This window comes from Panthera leo, chromosome B1 (genome assembly GCF_018350215.1).
Source record: "Panthera leo isolate Ple1 chromosome B1, P.leo_Ple1_pat1.1, whole genome shotgun sequence".
Taxonomy (NCBI): domain Eukaryota; kingdom Metazoa; phylum Chordata; class Mammalia; order Carnivora; family Felidae; genus Panthera; species Panthera leo.
The window spans coordinates 72,468,700-72,492,052 of NC_056682.1; the positions used below are offsets into that span (position 1 = coordinate 72,468,700).

Sequence of the window (23,353 nt, forward strand, 5' to 3'; positions counted from 1 at the left end):
GCCCCCCAGCTGCAAAAGCTGAATGTCTTATATGCTGCCAAGGACATCCTCTGGTTATCACAAAGCCTGAACTGATGATTAAAAGTCTTCAGCTTTTCTTTTCTTTTTCTAATTTATCAATAGTCCTCAGCAACAGCCATCTATCGTGATTTTTTTTAAATTAACATTTGATAAGTAGAGCCTGGAGGGTATGTGTGATGTTGAGCAACGCTTCAACAAAAGACTACAAAGAAAAATGAAATAGAGAAGTTTATTATTCACAGGTCCTAGAGGAGGTATTCAGCATATGGGAGGTCAAGACAGGGGGCAGGCAGAAAGACCCTGGTGGCAGAATCTGGGCACATGGCTTTCTTAGGGCCTGCTAGTGGAGTGCTTTGGGGTTCCTGGGCTAAAGGTAGATTCACTAATTCAAACCAAAAAGAGCAGGAGTTTGGTAAGCTTCATAGGGGTCTTATCTAAGGGCCACAAAGGGGAAAAGCCCTAGGCAGGAGGAAAGAATGCTTATCACAAAGGACAGCTGTGTAGCCAAATCACAAATTTACATTATGTGTGACTCTGTGGCTATTATCTAGAGCATGAGTTCACAGCAGGTGCTGGTGTCAGTTCAAGTTCAAAGCCCCTGCAGGCTGCTTGGCTAACACAAAACAGATGCCAGAGCAGCAACATTATGGAGCAGTTTAGCTAAACTCAACACCATCCAAGTTCAATATCCTTATAAATCCATACTGCTTCTCCTGAACCTCTCAATCACTTGAGATGTTGTACTCACCAGTGTATTTTCTTCCAGCCTCAGTGAAAGTTTTAAAAGTCACTGAGCTACCCCATGCCAGGGTTTATCATTATTTCATCTATGGCCTAATTTGCCATAGCCAGCCAGGTGGTAGATGATTCAGCTCCAAAACCCATTTTTGAATGTTTTGTAGCACTGTTTCTTGGGCCAATTGTCCCAGGTTGTCTCTAGAAAACAGACTCTGAGAGGGAGATGGGCATGAAGCTGCTTTATTGGTAAGTAATTTGGGTAAAGGAGGAAAGGAAGCAAACTTGGGCAGAGAGAGAAGCTAAATGGTAACACATTGCAACAGAGACCTTAATCAATCCCATGGAGAGACTGCAAGTTGGACTGGCCCTTCAGAGAAGTCCCAAACTGAATCCAGGAGCCCAGCTTTTGTCCTTCCGCAGGAACTTGTAATTGAACACAGGGCTATCTCTGAAGAGGGAGCTGAATCTTGAACAAAACAGGTCTCTTTGTCTAATTTGAGCGACACACTATGTTGCCAGCTTTCAGAAGACAATGCTTGAAATAGACTCTGGGCCACGCACCAGAGCACCCACTACAGCCCTAAACCTGTGAATCTAATAAAATTTTCCCTGCTGCTCATTTTGTGTCCACCTTTTATTCTTTAAAGTGGTGAGACAACGAATCTCGGATATTGAGGTAAAAATTCCAGCAACATTTCTACATAAAAAATAGTTAAAAGACTTTAAAATGGACTGGAAGAACATATTATAAATTCCTGAAAATGATTATCTTTGAGAATAAAATGATTATAATGGGTCTGGGAAGGAAAACAGGACTTCAGCTTTATCTCTGGGTATTTTTTTATGTAAAAAGTCAAAAGTAACATTGCAAAATTTTTCTTTTAAAATTCTGTGTTACTTCTCTGTATATTTAAGTTAAAATAAAAGGAGCCTAAGTGAGAAAGCTATCCTGAGTCATCATTTACATATGGTGGGCTTTACTACTCCAAATTTCAGAAGCTGCAGGTGGTATATAATGGTTCTCAGTGTAATTTCACCAGGACAGGACTTCCAACTGGCATCGCTGTCAGTTTAACAACCAAGTGTCTAATATTTTGATTAGTTTTATGTAACCCAAGACACAGTATTCTTTACTTCAATCAACTAAAATAAAATGTAAGCTTGACTGTATGTCAGAGGCACCTTTGATAACCTCTGGCTGTGGCTACAGTCTGAGGGTTAGGAATTGGCCACACAAAGCACTGGGCAGGTTTCTCAGAACAATGCCCATGGGAGTGGGGAAGTGCGTGCGTGTGTGTGTGTGTGTGTGTGTGTGTGTGTGTGAGTGTGTGTGTGTGTGTGTGTGTGTGTGTGCAGAGGCTGGGCTCAGCTGGGAGAGGCCTGCAGTGGTTGTAGGAGCTCCAGATAAGAGAAGACAAGCTGCCTTAGAGCCATCACACTGGCTCCGAAATGCTTCTCAACATTTCCCACTAAGTTTTGCTCTTCAATCCTTTCAGGGTATGCAGACGTGATGATGCTATACCCTGGTTTGCTTCCTCTTGACAGGCCAAGTTCAAAGTCCAGCCTGAAATACAATCAGCTCTCTGCAGCTAACCCTCAATAAATTGAATCTGCCCAGAACTCTGTGGCCCTTTCGATTGGCCAGATATCAAAAACAATTCATATCATTCAACACTATAGCAAATGTATCTCAAAGATTCAACAATTACTCATGAAGGATGAAGGACTCCTTTAAATAAATTTCTGCATATGGACCCTATTTCTTCATGTGGACCCTGCATATGTGAAATATATGCCCATCAAATACATTTCAAGAAAAAATCATTTTGCAATTTTTGTTGACCAAAGAATAAAATAAAAATACATAAAAGTACATGAAATGAACAAGAGATCACCAATGCTACATTAGCCCAAAGCTCAGAATCCTGGCACATTTTTTAGAACCCTGATATTTTAGTTATATTATGAACCTTAATGAGAATAAATGATTCTCATCAGGATTTTTAAGACTCAGAGCATAGTCCCAGGACGCCATCAAGAATGCTACTGACCTAAAGTTTATTGATCTGGACTTTATTTTCAGATTGAGGCTAAAATTGAATCTGGGGAGGGAAAGTTTAAGCAAACTATCTTTTATTTCATTTATTTCCTCCCAATGTTGAACTCTTAAAGTCATGGAAATCAATTGTTCCCTTACTTCTTAGTGCATTATAGCTTCACACTATGAAGTCATCTTAAAGGGACCTGAGAAAATCACGTACCTTGAATAGTACGTCAAAAGAATCACATAGCTCTGCAGAGGGGATGGAATGGTGAGAAACCATTATCAAGACTTCTATTGATTCAGTGTTCTTGTTCTTCTGGTGCATGTGATTACCCTTAGACAGACAGCCCAGCATTATGATTTCCCTGCACACAGACATACTCTGGGAATAGAAAACAAAACAATAATGAGAGGTCAAACTGTCAAACTACTTTGAACCACATAAAACCAAACTTAATAAATGTTGCTCAGAAGATGCACATGAATAATCATTAGAGCTGTTTCATGTCTGCCCTTCTCTGACAACTCAGGCCTCTGTCAAGATCCTTCTTTATCAAGAATTGTTCCACTGAATGCTTCTAAAACTATTTCACAAATAATCTAAGCATTATACTCTGACTTGATAATCAAGCTACTATCAGCATCAGAGAGTAGATATCATAAACTAGGTGAATAATCCTACCAGAAGTCTTTCTACTCAAAGAAAGACCAATCACATATTTATATATTCAACAAACAACAATCAGACAAGCCTGAAAAATGTTAAGTGTTCTTCTCCCTCATTACACAGGTAGCCGAAGTGTAATTTTTTTTAAATGGCATAGCCTTAGGTAAGTGATCGCCAGCAATGTAATTAATATAATTAATCAAAATGAAATATATAAGAATTGACAGTCTTTTTTGCTAGACTCAGAAGTAATAATAAATAATTTGAGTAAGCTGAGGGCTCATGACTACTTTCTTGTGCCCCCAGCTTACAAAAGAAACTAAGCAGATTATTGTTTTATGAAATTTGTAATGCTGTGAAAACCTGAATTTCATAGAAATGACATTGACCAAAATAATACAGTGACCTTCGAACAGTAATATACTCTTTTCAAATCATGTCATAGTCATGGTTGTAAATTTTTATCGATCTTCAGAAGCATTTCCACTCAACTGCACTTCTGAACAGTGTTACATGCTTGCAGGATGGCTCAGTGAGGCAGAGGATGGAGAATATAATAAAGAACAATTTGGTTCATCATGGGATGAGACATTTTACATGCGTCTACATCAGACAAAGTGACTATAAGCCTATGGAGGTCATTGGGAAAATCACAGAAAAACTAACAGAGTTTTCAATCCATCTAAACAAAGTTTTACCCTTTTGTTTTTATAAATTTGCAAGGAATGACAAAGATTAATTTACTTGAATAGAAATTCATTTAATTCAGCTTCTTATATCATCCTATGCAGCAATATCCACCTAGGCATTAGCAGAAAGAGGCATAGCACAGGATCAAGCCTATAGAGAAGCCATGATCTGAAAGAACTGTAGCAATTAACGAGTGGTATAGCCAATATTTTTTGTTGGACTAGAGCAGACACGATCCTACCCCCCAAAGTATTTACCATATTTTTTTCTTGATACAAGCAGACATTAATCAAATAATCACATTATGAATATATGTAAAAAACTGTGATGAGGACTATGAAGGAAATGTACATGGAGCTATGAGAGCTTTAGCAAGATGATCTGGCTTAGTCAGCAATGTCAGAGAGAGACTTCCTTAGGAAATGACCTTTGATCTGAGATCTGAAGAATTTCTCAGAATTGGCTAGGGGCAAAATAAAGAGGTAAAATGTCATGTGCAAAGGCCCAGAGGCAGGTAGGAGTACAGTGTATTTGAGGACGTAGGAAAGATCCTGAGTTCAGTTTTGAATATATGAAATGGAAATGCCTATAAAACAAGAAGGTGGTTAGATATACACATAGGTCATGATCCTGAAACTGTATTTATGTACAACACCTGTGGAATGCCACACTAACATAAATAACACCAACTTGCCCCTAGATGGTTGTGAATACACAGAGACCCAGAAGATAGTGCAAAACATTTTTTAAGCTTTTATATCTGTGGTCCTCTCTCTAGGCATAAAGTGTTCTCTAATGGGTACCCAGGAAGATTTGATCTTTTAGGCGTCCCTCTTTTTCACCTCCATTGGATCCCAGCTCCACTCTGAAGAGACAGTAAGTATTCTACTTTCAAAGCATCCACTTAGGAAGGTGACAGGACCTTACTGAGCAGAGCTAGAACTTCCTAGTAATGGGGCTTTAGGAGGGTGCCTCAGAGTAGGAGATCTGTAAGATAAACAAATGTCTCTATTTCAATATTGACTAATTTTCATAGTAGGACTTCAACATACATTTCTGCTAACAAAATATATAAGCAAATAGAATTTAACATGAGGACACTGTAAATTTTATTTATACTAAACTGTAGAGGCCACTTTTAGGCAGAAGTCTTGGGCAATGGAAACCAGATTAAGGTAAAAGGGCCTAGAGTGACCACCAGGCCAAATGCAAACAGGCTTATGAAGCCACCAGCCTCAAAATAGCCACAGACCCTAGCTGACCAATGGGCGACTTCCAACTGGGCACAGGGACCAAAAAAGGAAAATTCCATGCATTCCCCTACCTCCTCACTCCCCACCTTAACTATAGCCCCCCACCCACCACCTCCTGGTAGACAGTCTCTCCTCTACTGTCCTGCCCATTGCTCCCTTGTAGTGTATTCAAGCTTCTATCTCCTGTGTTCTGTCTTAGGTGAGTCCTTTCACTGCCTGCACCCCTGGTCTCCACCAAGTCAGGTCGCCCCCACATAACCACCCTTGAGGAACTTCTGAAGATTTTGCCTGCAGTCCAGGTAAGGTTAAACTCCTCCGGTGGGCTTTGCTGAGCTGGCATTAAAGGTAGCTCTTCTCAGAACATGAGGACGTGCCAACACCAGGCTTGTACAAGTGCTTACAGAAGGTGCTTTCTCTTCCTTAATTCTAAAAAGACTGTTCTTAGGAGGTAGAATTTTAGACCTGTCCAGTGACTAAGTGGAAATAAAAGGAAAGAGGAAAAATCCCTGATAAAGGGCTAAGATCAGTGCTCTTATCATTGCTGGTATTCATATGTGATGATACCTCTGAGCTTTACAAAGTCAGTGAAGATCCTAGTGGTGACTGCGTGTCAAACGGGCAAACTGTCTCCTCCACTATAAGGTAGCTTCTCTGAGGAAGTAAAGACTGGAGGTGTCTTGGCCTAAAACAGAACAAAGTTGGGCATGCCAACACCTAAAAGCTTCTCAGAATAATACAAAATCAGAGCACAACTACCAGCCATCACCAGAAACCAGCAGAAATCTTGGCCACTGGACTCTGGAAGGAGGGTGCCAATTTCACATGATGGGAGAAGGGGGCTCCTGCAGAGCCTGCTAACCTGCCAAAGTTAAAAGGATGTTTTCCATGAATATTCCAGGGGCTCCACAAATGCATTTCAAATCTGAGGGCCTCATATCTCAGCTAATTGTTCCCAAACAGACTTCCCAGAAACCTCTGAGGAATCAAGTCTTTCCCTTTAGTCCAAGAGCAGAGTAACATGGCTTCCCATCCTCCCAGCTGCCCCTGTGTTCCCAGGCTTCCAGCCTCCTGTGCCAGGCGGCCTTGGCTTCTCCTCATTCACCTCTGGTAGCAACCAGGAAGTTTCCTCGTGGAAGTCAGTACATCCATGGGTGAAGGCAGAGTTACCATAGCAATTTGGTCACTGGAGTGACTTCAGACTCCTGTCAGTTCAAATGCTGCTTCCCTACTCTCTATAGGTTTCCCTCCAAACCCATTCAACATGTTGTTTTTATCAGCTAGATTGTATGCTTCCTGAGGGTTGAAACCAAATTATTTGTTTTCATAGCTTCTGGCAACTTGTAAGAGGTTTAAAAAATAATTTTCTAGTTCAATCTTACTTCAGCATTTTTCTGGAAGGATATATAAAGAGTGGTTAACATGTGCTTTAGAGAGGTTCCAGAAGTCAGTATGTGAAAGGACAGCGAAGAGAGAATTTCACTTTTCATTCTATAGTTCCAATACGGTTAGAATTGTTCTTTGTCGTTAAGGATATATAAATGTTTTTAGAATAATATGCTCACTTTTAGTTTCTATTTATTTGATGCATTCTACCTATGTTATAAGATGCAAGGGAAAAATAATGGGTTTTGAGAGTTTCAGTAAAGTTAGTGACTAGTCTTTGGCATGAGAGAAAAATGCTTTTCCAGAGGATCAAGATGCCTCTCCCTCTTTCAAGGCAGATACTTCTGATTAATCATGACATCCTTTCCTGTTCCCAACCCAGCATACCTGGCAGTTCTTACGATTTGACTGGAGGTAACTTGGGATACGAAACATATACACCCTCTGAATGGATAATTTAATGCACTGACAGTTCTCTTTGAATGGCAACTTAACACTAACGTATCTAAGTTAAAAGCTGGAGAAATAGGGCCCAACGAGGACAGAAGGCAAAAAAGGGAGGCACAAAACATAGTGAAATATGATGGCATCAAACTGTAAGGCTATAATCAGATAAAAACTATCCATATAAAAAGAAAACGTTTTTCCAAAGATGATGACTTTAGCTTTTCTGGATGGATGCCTCCATGCTTTGGGGCATTCCTGTGGGGGGTTGACCAAACACTTGTCACCACAGCAGATAGCTGTCTACCATGTCAGATCCTCCCACTGCCTTTCTGTAAAAAGACTCTGTCCAAAAGGGCAGCATTTCATATTTTCCATTGTCATTTATCAAACTATGTGTGGTAGTCTCAACAGAGACATCACAGGGTGTGAATAAAAAATAATCTTTTCACTGTGTTCTGTTAATCCCATGATGACTGAGGGCAGATAAATGCTTTGGAAGAAAAATGGCTGCTCCTGGGGGCTTCGGCTCTCTTTGGGAGTGGAGCAATTCATCCACTCACTGAAATAAGGCACTCCAAAGTCCGCTGGAAATAGTAGAGGAAAATCACATTGCAATCCAATTCCAGTTCGAAGGAAAATAGAGAATTTGTTTGAGAGGTCATAAATGCACGACCTGCTCCAGCCAACTGATGTAACCAGGCCAACCAAGGTAAGGTTCTTGTATGCTCTTCAGCCTCTGATCACCTGCTATGTGACCCGAACAGTTCTTGTTATTGAGGGAGAAAAATATCCAATAGATTCAAGCTCATAAATTCAAATATTCATCTATTAAGCACCTAGTATGTGCCAGACACTGTGCTGAATGTTAGTCATGGCCCTTGCACCCAAAGTGTTTGCACCCTCAGAGCCAAGATATTTACACACTCAGTAAATAGAGAACAGTGAAAAAGAGCAGAGGGCTAAGTGTCAGAGCAAAGGAAAGACTACATAGGAAGCCAGAGTCAGAAGAGATTATTGTGAGACAAGCAGTTAAAGAATCTTCATGGACAAGGTAAATCTTAAAGATACTGTATTAATCAGGGTTCTCTAAGGAAGCAGAACCAGTGGGGTATTTTATATACTTTATATAAAATTTTTATTTATTTATTTATTAACAAATAGAGAGAGAGGTTATGAGCGATTGGCTCACATAATTATGGAGGCTGAGAAGTCCCATGATCTTCTGTCTGCAAGCCAGAGACCCAGGAAAACCAGTGGTATAAGTCAGTCAGAACCCGAAAGCCCTGAGAACCAGAGGAGCTGTTGGTTTAAATCCCAGCCTGAGAGTCAGACAAGATGAGATGAGATGTCCCAGCTCAAGCAATGAGATCAGAGAAAAGGGGCTAATACCTCCTTCTTCTGCCATTTATTCTATTCAGGCCTTCAGTGGATTGGATGATGCCCACCCACAATGGGCAGAGAAATCTATTTTGCCAAATTCACTGATTCAATTGGTAATCTCATCCAGAAACACCCTCACAGACCTGCCCAGAAATAACGTCTACTCTGGGCCTCAGTGGCCAGTCACGTTAGTGCATAAAATGAACTATCACACATAATGAGTGAGTAGGTGTAGAAGAGAAGGAATGCATTACAGCTAGAGAAGTAGCTTGAGCAGGGCATGGAAGTAAACACAAACAAGCATTGTGGGTCTAAGGAAGGAATGAGCCTGGTCAGACAAAGCTTCAGAAGGGGAATTTAGGGACTAAGATGGCAGAGGAAGAATGAAGTTGTATTATTTTATTTATTTATTTTAAGGGAGAGAGAGAGAGCAGGGGAGGGGCAGAGAGAGAGAGAGAGAGAGAGAGAGAGAGAGAGAGAGAGGGAGGGAGAAAGAGAATCCCAAGCAGGCTCCATGTTGTCAGTACAGAGCCTGATGTGGGCTCGAACTCAAGAACAGTGAGATCATGACTTAAGCTGAAATCAAGATCTGGATGCTTAACCGACAGCCACCCAGGTGCCCCTGGAGCTGTATTATTAAAACACTTGATAATGAAGCAACATCAGTGAAAATGGTGACATTGGAAACTAACACAACTTAAGATGAGAATGATTTAGCAACTTTTTGCTCCAGCTAGTCTGTGTTGAATATCAGCTGCCGGCCTGGGTCAATCAATCTACCATGCCATGTAATCCTTACAGGAAGTCACTGAAGTTGGTTCCATATTTTCAAATTAAAAACATGTGGCTCAAGGAGATTAAATAATTTTACCAAAGTTACACAATTAATGGGCATGTCTATGTGATATTGAAGCCCATGTCTTTTGCACCCTGAATCTTCTAGGTGCTATAGAGCTAATCTAAAAAAGCTCATGCAGACAGCATTAAGGGATTCATGCTCATCTATTACGCCCACTGTGGAAACCAACATGTTGTCCATAAATACTGGATACCTGGTTTGAGATTGTCTCCTTAACAATACCTACCCTGTTCATTCATTCCACAGATAGGAGGTTCTTGTCATGTGCCAGGCACTACTGTATGCTCTGGGACAGAGCCATGACCAATGCAGTGCTCTCTCACTCTCTTCATACACCTTCTTGTGGGGAATAAATGAATACTGGGGCAAAATCCAGAAAGAATTTCTTGACATGGAATTTAATGAATGGGGTGCAAATACTTATGTTGAAATTTTGTCATGTTACCCTGAGGTAAAAATGCTAACAGAAGCATAAATAAATATAGACAACCATAAATAAAACATGGCTATTGATATATGAAGTAATAAATAATAATTTAAATTTCTAAGATATTATTAAAATGTAGCCTTTAGTTAATAGAAATGCCATTGTCCTTTTCTTCTCTGGGCTTCTTGTGCTTTGTATCCTTTAACAATGTACTTTTCAGGGGCACCTGGATGGCTCAGTCGGTTTAACGTCTGATTTGGGCTCAGGACATGATCTCGTGGTTCACGAGTTCGAGCCCCATGTCGGACTCTGTGCTGACAGCTCAGAGCTTGAAGCCTGCTTCAGATTGTGTGTCTCCCTCTCTCTCTTCCTCTCCACTGCTTGTGCTCAGTCTCTCTCTCTCTCTGTCTCTCTCTGTCTCTCCCTCAAAAATAAATGAAAACATTTTAAAATTTTTGAAAAAAAAACATAAAAAACAATGTACTTTTCAGTGTGTAGAATCAGACCCTTCCTTTGGGTTAGGAGAGAAATCCAAATCTCAAAGACCTCGCAGGCTCAGACTATACCTTCATAAGGTAGAGACTTTACCACAACAACCTTTCACTGAATTCAGCTCTTTGTTCCAGCAACCGCCCAGGTGACTGCAGTGTGAGGTTCAAGGTGAGGCAGCTCCTTCACCCTTCACTGTGTGTCCTCCCAAGTGCCTGGTGGCAGTTTTCTTCTCAAATGCTTTCTCCTCTCTACCTCAGTGTTGTGGGCGACAGGGGAACAGGGCCTTTTACTTTCACTGTGCCTTTTAAGAAGAAAAGAATGTTTTTTGACTGACTGTTCCTCAAATAGCTTTCTCCATTACCTTAGAAAGCTATAATTCTATTTGTTTTCCCCCAAACCCTGTCATCTCTCCCTCCCCACACCCCCGCTCCCACATCATCTATGAAATAGGATTCTGGCTTTTTGGAAATGCTGACACTTCAAATGACTATAGTCAGCAATCTATTTGATTCATCCAACTAAAGTCAAAAGAACTACTGGGATAAGTCATGGTCAATATTGATTTTTGCCTATTTTTTCCATAAATTAATTTCTTATAATTCTGTAGCTTAAAAATATACACCAGGCACTTTTCAAATAAAAGCTTGGAAATAATTTCAAATGCTTAGAAGGTATGTTTTTAAAAACGAAAAATGAACTAAACGATTTTTAACAAGAACTGATCTTAATTCATATTGCAAATCATTTTTTTTTACCGTATGGATTAGCAACAAATATTTTGTTTATTCAGCACTGTGCAAACCAGAATGTGAAAATTTCCTCATAAAATATGAAATTCTTACATTCTCACCTTATGTCTATCTTGCCTATGGCTTGTGCTGAGTTAATATTTAAAATATATAGCATTTACTATTAATAAGTAATTTTATAATAATAGTTTATAATTCAATAATAATTATTATCCGTAATATAATATTCAAAAATATATTTCTGCCCAGGGCAGAAATAGTAGAAAAGTTCTATGGGACACTTAGAAATAGACAAAATTAAAACTCAGAACCCAGGGACACCTGGGTGGCTCAGTCAGTTAAGCATCTGACTCTCCATTTCAGCTCAGGTCATGATCTCACAGTCATAGGATCAAGCCCTGTGTCAGGCTTAGCACAGGGTCTGCTTGAGATTTCTCTCTCTCTCCTTCTTTCTCTGCCCCCTCCTCGTTCATGCTAGCACTCTCTCTCTCATTCTCTTTCAAAACAAATAAATAAACTAAAAAAACAAACAACAAAAACTCAGAACCCAAAGTTGTTTCCTCCCATGGTAACTCTCCCACCATTATGGTCTTTCTAAGATGGAAGCGATAAGAAATACCCCTGGGATAGAAAAAGTAGCACAGATTTTGGAGTAACAGTTGACACCTGCATGCATGTCAAGATCAGAAGACTTTGTTAGCTTAAGTGCAGGCCTTAATTTCCTCCAGGTATAAAATTGCCTTGTTATGCTTCAAAATTTCAGCCATCAGTAACTACCTTATAAGTTGAGAGGGTTAAGTTGGAAGGATGCATTTGAAAATATTACTTATTAAAGCTCTTTTTTTTTAACTCCTGCAAATTCCATTTCCATTTAAATGGAACCAGAAGCAGACAAATTGCTTTCATGATGCTCTTCCTATTTGTGTTTCTATGGAAATGGATTCTTGATTAGGAAGGGGAAAGCTAAAATCAAAAGTTGTAAGCAGGCAGAGCATAACCAGGGTGTTTTATGGAGCAGTTCACCAGATTTCATCCAGTCCAAGGTAATATCATATTAAAGTAGCCCAAACTTACAGAAATAAACACTCACGTCTTCACCTTACCTTGCCCAGAGCTATTTCACCTCTCATATTTTCCTGACCACATCTTAACAACATCAAACCCCACAGCCTTGATTTACAGGTCCTCAATATCTGGCACAGTGCCCTTTGTTGGGTCTTGCTTTTAAATATATCTCTCTTAACTAGCTCTCAAATATGATGCTTGCCCTAAAGTATATGTCCAAGGGCCATGGACATTTTGGGATATTATTGAGAGAATTCAGTCTAAAAAGAAAAAATTAAGTAAGTAAAAAATGAAGCTAAATTTCAAAGCATAAATAATAATTAAGTATCACTTTCATCTTTCTATCCCAACCATTTCTTAATAACTCACATTTAAATTAAAAATAAGTTAGATTTATACTGTCTCTATTCTGTGAAGAACTGTCATTAAAAAAACAAAACTTGGGGCGCCTGGGTGGCTCAGTCGGTTGGGCATCCGGCTTCGGCTCAGGTCATGATCTCACGGTCCATGAGTTCAAGCCCCGCGTTGGGCTCTGTGCTGACAGCTCAGAGCCTGGAGCCTGTTTCAGATTCTGTGTCTCCCTCTCTCTCTGCCCCTCCCCTGTTCATGCTCTGTCTCTCTCTGTCTCAAAAATAAATAAACGTTAAAAAAAAAAAAAACTTATTTGTAAAAACTTCCATTACATAAACCATGCCTGTCAGCTGCTATCAATTTCCACACCCTTTTGACTTCTAAATGGCTAAGATTTTGGCAAAAGTGCTAATATAGTCTCTTTTATGACAGGAATTTTGCAACTGTGGCAGCACAGGAACAAATTACACACTTATTTTCTGCAAATGTTCAATGCTAAGAAAAGGTACCTGATACATATTCATGAAACAAAACTAGAAAAGTCTTAGTCTAAAATAAGTTCACATAATTACATAAAATATTAAACAATAATTAAACCAAAACAAAATAATTTATATCAAAATCTATTGTGAAACTTGATTGCAATGTTGGTATTATTCTCTTAACTTTGTTGTTTGACATGAAAGATATGTTACCTCCAAACTTCTGGATCAGCCTAAGAATGAGTTTATACGTTAGTGTAGATTACCTAAAATCTCCAAAATCTCTCTGATTTCCTCAGTTCCAAACACATTACTAGTATTCCATGCCAGAAATTAAAAGGCTAACAATTAGGAAGAATTGAGTAATTGGTTACACAGAACTGAGAATTGCTTTTAAGTGTATCATGACTATAAAGTAATAATATTACAATGTTGCTCAGTGTGATAGTCAAGTCCGAAGAAAAAAAAGAGAAACAAAAGAGAAAGAAGGGGAGAGGGAGGGCAGGAGGGAGGGAGAAGAGGAGAAGGAAAGAAAGGATATCAAGGAGAAGAAAGGCATGCAAAACCTGAAGAAAGAAGGAAAGAAAGGAAAGAAAGAAGGTAAGAAATTTGGAGACCATTGAGCCAATAATTATTTTGGAATGGAAAAAAATGAAAGTAACAGAAGTCAACACTGATCAATTCTCTTCTCATGTATTGGCCATAAGAATAATGTTATTTAACATTACCAGAGAGCCAGATGCAAATAAGCCCGAAGGTACAGACAAGAAAAGGTTGAGAGAGAGGGAGAGGAGAAAAACTCCAACAACACATCAGTGTCTCTTCAAGATATACTGGTCACTTGTGTTTCTGCAGATAGGCAAACAAAAGGCCTATACACCAGGTCTGTTGAGATAAAGTCTTCTGGAATAATGGGCATAGAATAAGATGAATGCTATGGACAAAAAAAAATAGATAAGAAGAAAAGCCAATATATGCCACAAAAACATAACCACATTAACATTTGGGACTACTCATCCAACTATAAATTTTGAGTTATTTGTTAAAACAAAATTGCAATTGAACCTTGAACAATGAGGGGGTTAGGGACACTGACACCCCCCTCACACACACACAGTCAAGGATCTACATTTAAGTGTATAACTTTTAACTCCCCCAAAACTAATAGCCTACTTCTGACCGAAAGTTTTACTGGTAACATAAACAGTCACATTAACACATATCTCATATGTTATGCATATATACACTGTACTCTTACAAGAAAGTAAGCTAAAGAAAAGCAAATGTCATTAAGAAAATCATAAGGAACACACACAAAAGAAAATCATAAGGAATAGAAAAAACATTTACAGTACTATACTGTATTCATCAAAAAAAAAAATCTGTGTATAAGTAGATCCACGCAGTTCAAACCTGTGTTATTCAAGGGTCAACTGTATAACAAATACATGTAATGCCCATTCATTTTGCATCTCAGCCATTGGGGGAAATGAATACTCAGCAGACCAAAAGAGCAATAGTTAACTCGCAAAAACTCTTCTGAAATCCACTATACAACTTTCCTGGAAGGGCAACAATTTCTTAATCTTATGATTTTTTAAGTTTCTCAATATGAGTAAGATGATATGGTCATTATAAGTTGCTGACCAGATATGTCAGGTAAACAAATGGCTGGCTGCCAAAAACAAAAAAACAAAAAAACAAAAAAAAAAAAAACAAGGGAACAATGAAAATCTGAACTTTTGGAGAATAATAGACCATTGCAAGCTAGAGAAAAGATGCCATTATACAAAACCAGAGACCATTTCCATTTGGAAACATACAATACAACCAACCCCTTTCAATCCAATCTCAGAGTGGAATGATGGTGAAACTAGCTTCCTATGAAGTGTTCCTATCTGTATCTTCCCTGGACTGTTTCCCACACAATCCCATGTTCCCTTCTTGATTCCTTCCTAAACTGGTCTACCAGGACACTCTGGTGTCTTGTGGAAAAAAGAAAACTTTTTTATTCAATGTATCCTATTATTTTATTTTCTTTTTCTAAGAGATTTAGAGGATGTGGTGGCAACCACAATGGGCAAAGAGAGAATGATGTGTGAGTGTGTTGTGGTGCAGTTAGGTATAACACAAGCGTGCAGATGACCGGTGGGTTCAGGCAAAGACTGTGGATGATGCTTCTACTATAGATTTTGAAGGGATAGAAGAAACAAAGGGATCCAAATTAGAGTTCTTTGAGGAAAAAGGCAGCTAAAAATGGTAAGGAGTGCCCTGGGAAGTGTTTTCTTTACCTTAACTAAGTATCACTTTGAATATAGAGAAAAGAAAACACACGGCGATTGTTCTCTAGTTGGAAATGTGCCAAAAGGATGATTGCGATCAAATGATTAAGTTCAATGAAATAATTTCTGTCAAGCAAGAACTAAAATTTCTGTTCATTGACCCTAACAAGCTAATTATTTGAAGACCTGTTCTTCATTTTGTATCAAAATGAAGTATTCAGTGATTATATATTCATCAGAAATATGGCAGATAAAAGGGTAGAGCTCACCAGGGGGAGGCGATAAACGCACCCTTTCCTTAATTTAATAGTGGCCTCAGCTCTAATCAACACATGGGAAAATGCATCTCAATTAATCCCTTAACTAGTAAATGGGAAATGACTCAGACTCGGCATTTGTTTTACTCAGCCACACTAATCAGTATAGAAGGAAACTCATGTAGACCAAAGAGAGAAGGGGAAATGCAGGAGATAGAGCTGGGGGAGCAGGGTTGCCCTAGAAAAGGGATGAGAGGAAAAGAGACCTCATCATGCATTGCTATAGACTTAAAAAAGGATGAACTCTACAGATGTCTGTAGATTCAAATGAACTCGATTTTGTGAGTTTGTCTTAAAAGGTTGAAATTGGAATACTGATTTCAGATAATACAGAGGTTTTCAAATTTTCTTGGTTCACGGTGCCCTTAGTATCCCAGTAATTTCTTATACCCTCCCTACCCAGGCCAAAAAATATATATATGAGTTACTTAGATCCAAACAGCTTAATAAGATTTTGCGTCCTAAAGCTTAGCAGCTGTGTAAAATCGTACAATTTGAAAGGGGAAAGTAGTTTTTTTGTTTCAGTCTCAGCCATCATTACCTATTAGGAGATTAGTGAGCCTGATGGGTGCTGTGCAACTTCTCAACACTTGGAATAGCAATAGACACTAACATTCACGTTTTTTGTTCCACCTTAAATTTCCCATGGTATTTGCTTTTTATCACAGAAACCACTAAATCATGGCTCCACAAAGACATGGTGTCACTGAAAGGAATGTAGCACAATGTAACGTGGAACTATGGACTACCTTACGCTAGTAGTTCATGTGGCATCTACCGATGCTGCTGTATTTCCGTCAAAAATTTAAAATATCCTTGGGCGCCTGGGTGGCTCAGTCAGTTGAGTGTCCGACTTTGGCTCAGGTCATGATCTCGCGGTCAGTGAGTTCGAGCCCCGCGTCGGGCTTTGTGCTGATAGCTCAGAGCCTGGAGCCTGTTTTGGATTCTGTGTCTCCCTCTCTCTGACCCTCCCCCATTCATGCTCTGTCTCTGTCTCAAAAATAAATAAAAGTTTAAAAAAATAATAATAATTAAAAAAAATAATAGTATGAAGAATTTTTTACCAAAAAAAAAAAAAAAATCATGCCAGAAAATAAAAGACTGCAAGTAAATTAAAGGTATAATTAGATTCTTGTTTTATAAGAGGAAAAGGGATGAATTTTTGGTTAATTATTTTTTGATATTGTTACTCTCTCTCTCCTTTTTTTTTTTGGTAATTCTTTTTTTTTTTTTTTAGTTTATTTATTTATTTTTAGAGAGTGAGAGAGAGAGAGAATCCCAAGCAGACTCAGCACTGTCAACACGAAGACCAATGCAGGGCTCAAACTCACACACCATGATATCATGACCTGAGCCGAGGTTGGACGCTTAACCAACTGAGCCACCTAGGCACCCCAGGTAACTCTTAAGGTAGAAAAATTAGGTAGAAAAATTAGGTCACGAAACAAGTCTTAACAAACTTAAGAACACTGATATTATACTAACTATATTTTCTGATCACAAGAATGAAACTAGTAGGGTGCCTGGATGGCTCAGTCGGTTGAGCGTCTGACTTTGGCTCAGGTCATGATCTCACATTTTGTTAGTTCGAGACCTGAGTCGGGCTCTGTGCTGACAGCTCAGAGCCTGGAGCCTACTTCAGATCTTGTGTCTCCCTCTCTCTGCCCCTCCCCCACTTGCACTCTGTCTCTCTCTTTCTCTATCGCGCGCAAAAATAAACATTAAAAAATATTTTTCACAAGAATGAAACTAGAAATCAACAACAGAAAGAAAACTGGTAATTTCATAAATATGTGGAAATTAAAGGACATAAATTTGAATAAACATTGGGTTAAAAGAAATCAAAATAAAAATTAAAAAATATCTCAAGAAAAATAATAGCACAACTTACCAAAACTTACGGAATGTAGCAAAAGCTGTAGAAAGTAAGAAGTTCATAGCAATAAAAATGTACATTCAAAAAAGAAGAAAGATCTCAAGTAAATAACACAACTTCACACTTCAAGGAACTAGAAAAAATAGCAAATTAAAGCCAGACTAAGAAAAAGAAAAGACTAAGAAAAAGAGAAGACACAAGTAAATAAATCAGAAATGAAATAAATATGATTATAATTGATTACACATAAATAAAAAGGATCATAAAAGACTATAAAAACAATTTTACGCTAACAAACTGTAAGAAATAGGTAAATATGTAGAAGTATGTAACATATTAATTTATATCTGAGGAAACAGAAATATAGATCTGAGCAGATCTATAACCAGCGTAGAGATTGACTCAGTACTGAAAATCCTCCCAAGAAAGAAAAGCTTGGGACTAGAACACTTCACTGGCAAATTCTACCAAAGTTTAAAGAAAAATTAATGCTAATCATTCTCAAACTCTTCCAAAATATTGGAGAGAAGGAATAGTTCCAAACTTATTTGATGTGACCATCATTATCCTACCAAAGCCACACATAGACATCACAAAAATAAGGGAAATACAGTCCAATATCCCTAATGAACACATATGCTAAAACCCTCAACAAAATATTAGCAAACTGAATTTAACAGTACATTAAAAGGTCAGACACCATGACCAAGTCTGATTCATCCCTGGAATGCAAGGATGATTCAATATGCAAAAATCAATTAATATAACACATTACATTAACAGAATGAAGGATAAAATCTATGTGATTATCTCAATAGATTCAGAAAAAGAATTTGACAAAATTCAATACCCTTTCATGGTAAAAATGCTCAACAAACTAGATATAAAAGGAGTGTACTCAAACATAATTAAGGCCATATATGACAAACCCACAGATAACATCATGTCAATGGAGAAAAATTGAAAGCTTTTCCTCTAAGATCAGGAACAAGACAACGGTGTCCATTCGCAGCTGTACTGGAAGTCCTAGCCAGAGCAAATAGGCAGGCAGGCAGGCAGGCAGGGAGGGAGGGAAGGAAGGAAGGATGGAAGGAAGGAAGAAATGCATAAACTGAAAAGGAAGTAAAATTGTCCCTGTCTACAGATGACACGATCTTATATATAGAAAACTCTTAAGTCTCCATTTAAAAAAAAAAAAAGTTAAAAAAAATTAATTCAGTAAAGGTGCATGATACAAAATCAACATTAAAAAATCCAGCTGAGGGGCGCCTGGGTGGCTTGGTCGGTTGGGCGTCCGACTTCGGCTCAGGTCATGATCTCACGGTCTGTGAGTTCAAGCCCCGCGTCAGGCTCTGTGCTGACAGCTCAGAGCCTGGAGCCTGCTTCCGATTCTGTGTCTCCCTCTCTCTCTGCTCCTCCCCAGTTCATGCTCTGTCTCTCTCTGTCTCAAAAATAAATACACGTTAAAAAAAAATAATAAATAAATAAATAAATAAATAAAATAAAATAAAAAATCCAGCTGAGTTTCTAAATACTAACAACAAACTATCTAAAAAATAAAAAAATAAAAATTAGGAACACAATCCTATTCACAATAGCAGTAAAAAGGAATAAAATATTTAGGAATAAACTTAAAGAGATGAAAGTCTTGTATACTGAAAACTACAAAACATTAATGAAAGAAATTAAACAAGTCATAAATAAATGAAAAGACATTCCATGTTCAAGGATTGGAAGATGTAATAGTTAAAATGTCCATGCTACTTAAGCAATCCACAGATACAGTACAATCCTTATCAAAATCCCAATGATATGTTTTTACAAAAGAGAAAGAAACAATCCTAAAATTTGTATCGAACCACACACACACACACACAAAAAAACATAAATAAATACTATTCAGCATTTAAAAAGAAAGTTCTGGGGCGCCTGGGTGGCTCAGTCAGTTAAGCGGCCGACTTCGGCTCAGGTCATGATTTCACGGTCCGTGAGTTCGAGCCCCGCGTCGGGCTCTGTGCTGATAGCTCAGAGCCTGGAGCCTGTTTCAGATTCTGTGTCTCCCTCTCTCTCTGCCCCTCCCCCGTTCATGCTCTGTCTCTCTCTGTCTCAAAAATAAATAAATGTTAAAAAAAAAATTTAAAAAAAAAGAAAGTTCTATGATATATGACAACATGGATAAATCTTGAGGATATTATGCTAAGTGAAATAAGCCCATCACGGAAAGACAAACACTGCATGATCCATTTACATGAGATATTTAAAATAGTCAAATTCATAAATTCAAAGAGCAGAATGGTGGTTGGCAGGAACTGGGGGGAAGGGGATGTGGAGAGTTACTAATCAGTGGGCATAAAGCTTCAATCTTGCTCTAGAGATCTGCTGTACAACTTTGTACTTACAGTCAACAATAACCTACTGTGCAATTAAAAATTTGTTAAGAAGGTAAATGTCATGTTAAATATTCTCTCCACAATAACATACAATTTTAAAAAGAAGTAAAATAAAATGTTTCATATAAACTGATATAGTTATATGAGAAACATGATCTTACTTTTAAAATCCCTGTTCTTAATAGTCACCACTCACACCACCAGAAACTTCTCACCAACTTTCTCCAAAGATAAAAGTTTTGCTGTGTTCCTTGACTTTCCTATCTTCTCTGATATACACTATTTCCAAATTCTTTCCACTTTGTATGCAGAGAAGTTTAGTTCTTTTCTGTTTCATGGTCTTGTGAATCATTCCCTTGAAGAACAATCTTCCCCAGACACGAGGAAGCCTATCATTACATTAACATAAACAGAAACAGTTTCAGTCCTAAGATAAATTCTGGGGTCAGCTATTGAAATTACATCATTTAACCTACCTTGGTGTGTGTGCATGAGTTTGAATAGGTGTGTACATGTAAGTGCATGTGTGTGTATCATAGAAAGAGAAAGAGAGGGAGAGAGAGAAAGACATGGGGGAGAGAGAGAGGAGAGACTAATTCTAGTTGAACTACAGAACATAAAAAGCCAAGAGTAGTCTTGAGAAGGGAGCTAGTTTAATTCTAGATACATTTAGTCTGATGTGTCTGTAGACTTTGGAGGTAGAAATGAACAACAGATGGCTGGAAATTTAAGACCTGGAATTTATTAAAAATGCATTGTTAAATTAGTGTTAAATGTCATATATGAGAGAATTTTATTTTATTTTATTAAAGTTTATTTATTTATTTTGAGAGAGAGAACAGGGAAGTGGCAGAGAGAGATTCCAAACAGAGATCTATCAGTGCAGAGCCCAGCATAGGGTTCGTTCTCATGAACTGTGAGATCGTGACCTGAGCCGAAATCCAAATTCCAATGCTTAACCACCTGAGAGACGCAGGCACCCCCATATATGAGAGATTTTTAGCTAGTAGGATTTTTTGTCAGTACGAAAATAGTGATTTGTGTTCTCTAATTTTTATAATTTTACCCTCATCTTCCCAAGGAAAAGAATGTGAAATGTAAATTCTAAAATTCCTTGTCTTACCATTTTGAAGTGTCTGAAATTTGAAAACCATCCAGTAACAGTCATGACCAGCTGAATGATACAATCCTCCACTGCTTACAGAAGCCAGCATCCTGATTGCCCGAGTTTCTCTGGGCAACACATGACCCTAGAGCAACCTGAGAGCCCCTTGCCACTCTTGAGGGTTCTTCCCGGCCACCGTTTACATACCATCAGTTCACCAAAGTGCTATTTCAGTTGGTCAGATACTGAAATTGATCAAAATGCTTCAAAATGTCTCCTGTTTGTAGAGGGAATATTCCTGCCTGGACTCACAAGGAGGAAACTGCCGACCAAACCTCCACGTCCTGGCGAAGGTACTGCAGAGGGGACATCCGCTTATCTCTCCACCCTGTCATTTACTCTGAGATGAGTTATACTATGCAGAGCCGATTTAGAAAAATAGACTACTACCGGTAAAATATTAAAGTATGACTTTTTCAGGACTCATTTATTTTTCTTTATGAACCATAGCTATTCCTTATTCTCAATTTTGGCATTTCCGGCTGGAATACACATCTTAGGAAAGAAAAAAGGCCATTTTCTTGTGCACACTATCTGTTCATCCCTACACTGTGACAGGTTGTTGCATGAGTGATGAGAATGAATGAGCTCAGCCTGCTCACTATCAACAGCCTAATGGCTCACGTGGTGCCAAGATGCATCAGTTAGTACCAGGGTGAACAGCCCAGCTGTCATCGGTCACAGAACGTTTGGAAGGCTGTTCCTTGTATGATTCCTAGGCTGTGGGACAATTAGCCCAGTTCTAACACTAACCCATTCCATTTTCTCAGTTCAAAAAATTTTCATATTTTCCTCTATCCTTTCAAATGTTTCATATTTTAGGAGAGTAAAAGCAGATAAATGCTCTGTCCAACCAAATCCTGCCTATTCCCCTGGGCCTCTTCCTTTCAGTGCTATTTCCCCAGATACTGCTCTGCTTTTCGGTCTATTTATTTCTTCTCCACTCTGAGCGGCGTCTACTAGCTACATGACCCCACTGGCAGTTGAGCACAGCAATAACAATGACTTCTTCCGTGACCAGTTTAATTGAGGAATCTCACCACATTGGGGTATATGTTTAAGATGTTATTTTTCAAACAACTGACAGCAACTGTGCTCTGCCTACCCCTCGACTTCTGCCAAATACCAAACTCTATTTATGAGATCCCAGCCGGCCTCTATAACTTTTCTTTAATGTTTATTTATTCTTTGAGAGAGAGGAAGACAGAGCATGAGTGGGGGAGGGGCAGAGAGAGACGGAGACACAGAATCTGAAACAGGCTCCAGGCTCTGAGCTGTCAGCACAGAACCTAATGGGGGGGAGGAAGGGTCCTTCCCTCAGGAAGGAACTGAACTGTGAGATCATGACCTAAACTGAAGTCGGACACTTAACCAACTGAGCCACACAGGCGCCCCTGCTTCTACAACTTTTCACTTTCTGTTTAGTACTGGCTATTGCATTTTAGTTACTAAGACTCAGTACTGATCATTTTTAAGCTTTAATCCCATATCTAAGTCAATCTGACTGCAAATCCCCTCCTCCTTCACCTCACCTATGGAGGATCGAATTTGGAGTAGAGTGAGAAGGAGTATAAAATGATCTACTTTTTCATACTCCTTTCTTTCTCACATGTATTACTCTGGTTTTGGGGAGGGGAGTGGGAAAAGCCTTTTCCTTTCATGGTCATTTGATTCTTGGATTGACTATGCTTCTCTTTATGGGTCATAAACAACTTTATGTCAGTGGTTGTTAGGGGTTCTCATTCTGTTGATAATCACCACTGACCTGGCTTATTATCTCCAGACTTATGTGGATCAGTGGAAGCCCAACAAAACCTTGCTGACATGGTATGCAATCCCATAGAATCAATGGGCCCTTGCAAGAATCAGCTACATTTTCAAGCTATCCCTACCAGCACCCCCATGCCACATTCCTCTAGCATTTGAACTACATTGCCTCACATGTGTTGGTTCCAGTGAACCTACAGTTTGGTCTCATTCATTCCTTATTACCCCCAATCTGGAGCTGCTGGAGCAGGTAGGCTCTGTAATCTGCATTGTTTGAGAACTAGGAATTTGAAAGGGTAATCTCTGCCTGACCATGCTGCCCTTTCTGCAATTCTGGGACCACGTGAACAAGTAGACAAGACTGGTAGCTAAGAGAACATCCACTTCATAGTATAATTTTGTTGTAGAGAGAATAATGCATCCCCAAAGGATGTTCACATCTTTACCTTCAGAATCTGTGAATATGTCAGTCTTCACGGCAAAGGGGACTTAGTAGATGTGATTAAGT

General features: G+C 38.8%; 1 pseudogene; it reads left to right on the top strand.

The window, feature by feature from the left end:
* Nucleotides 1-23,353, top strand: part of LOC122218407 — a 50,908-nt pseudogene that overhangs the window by 14,852 nt on the left and 12,703 nt on the right.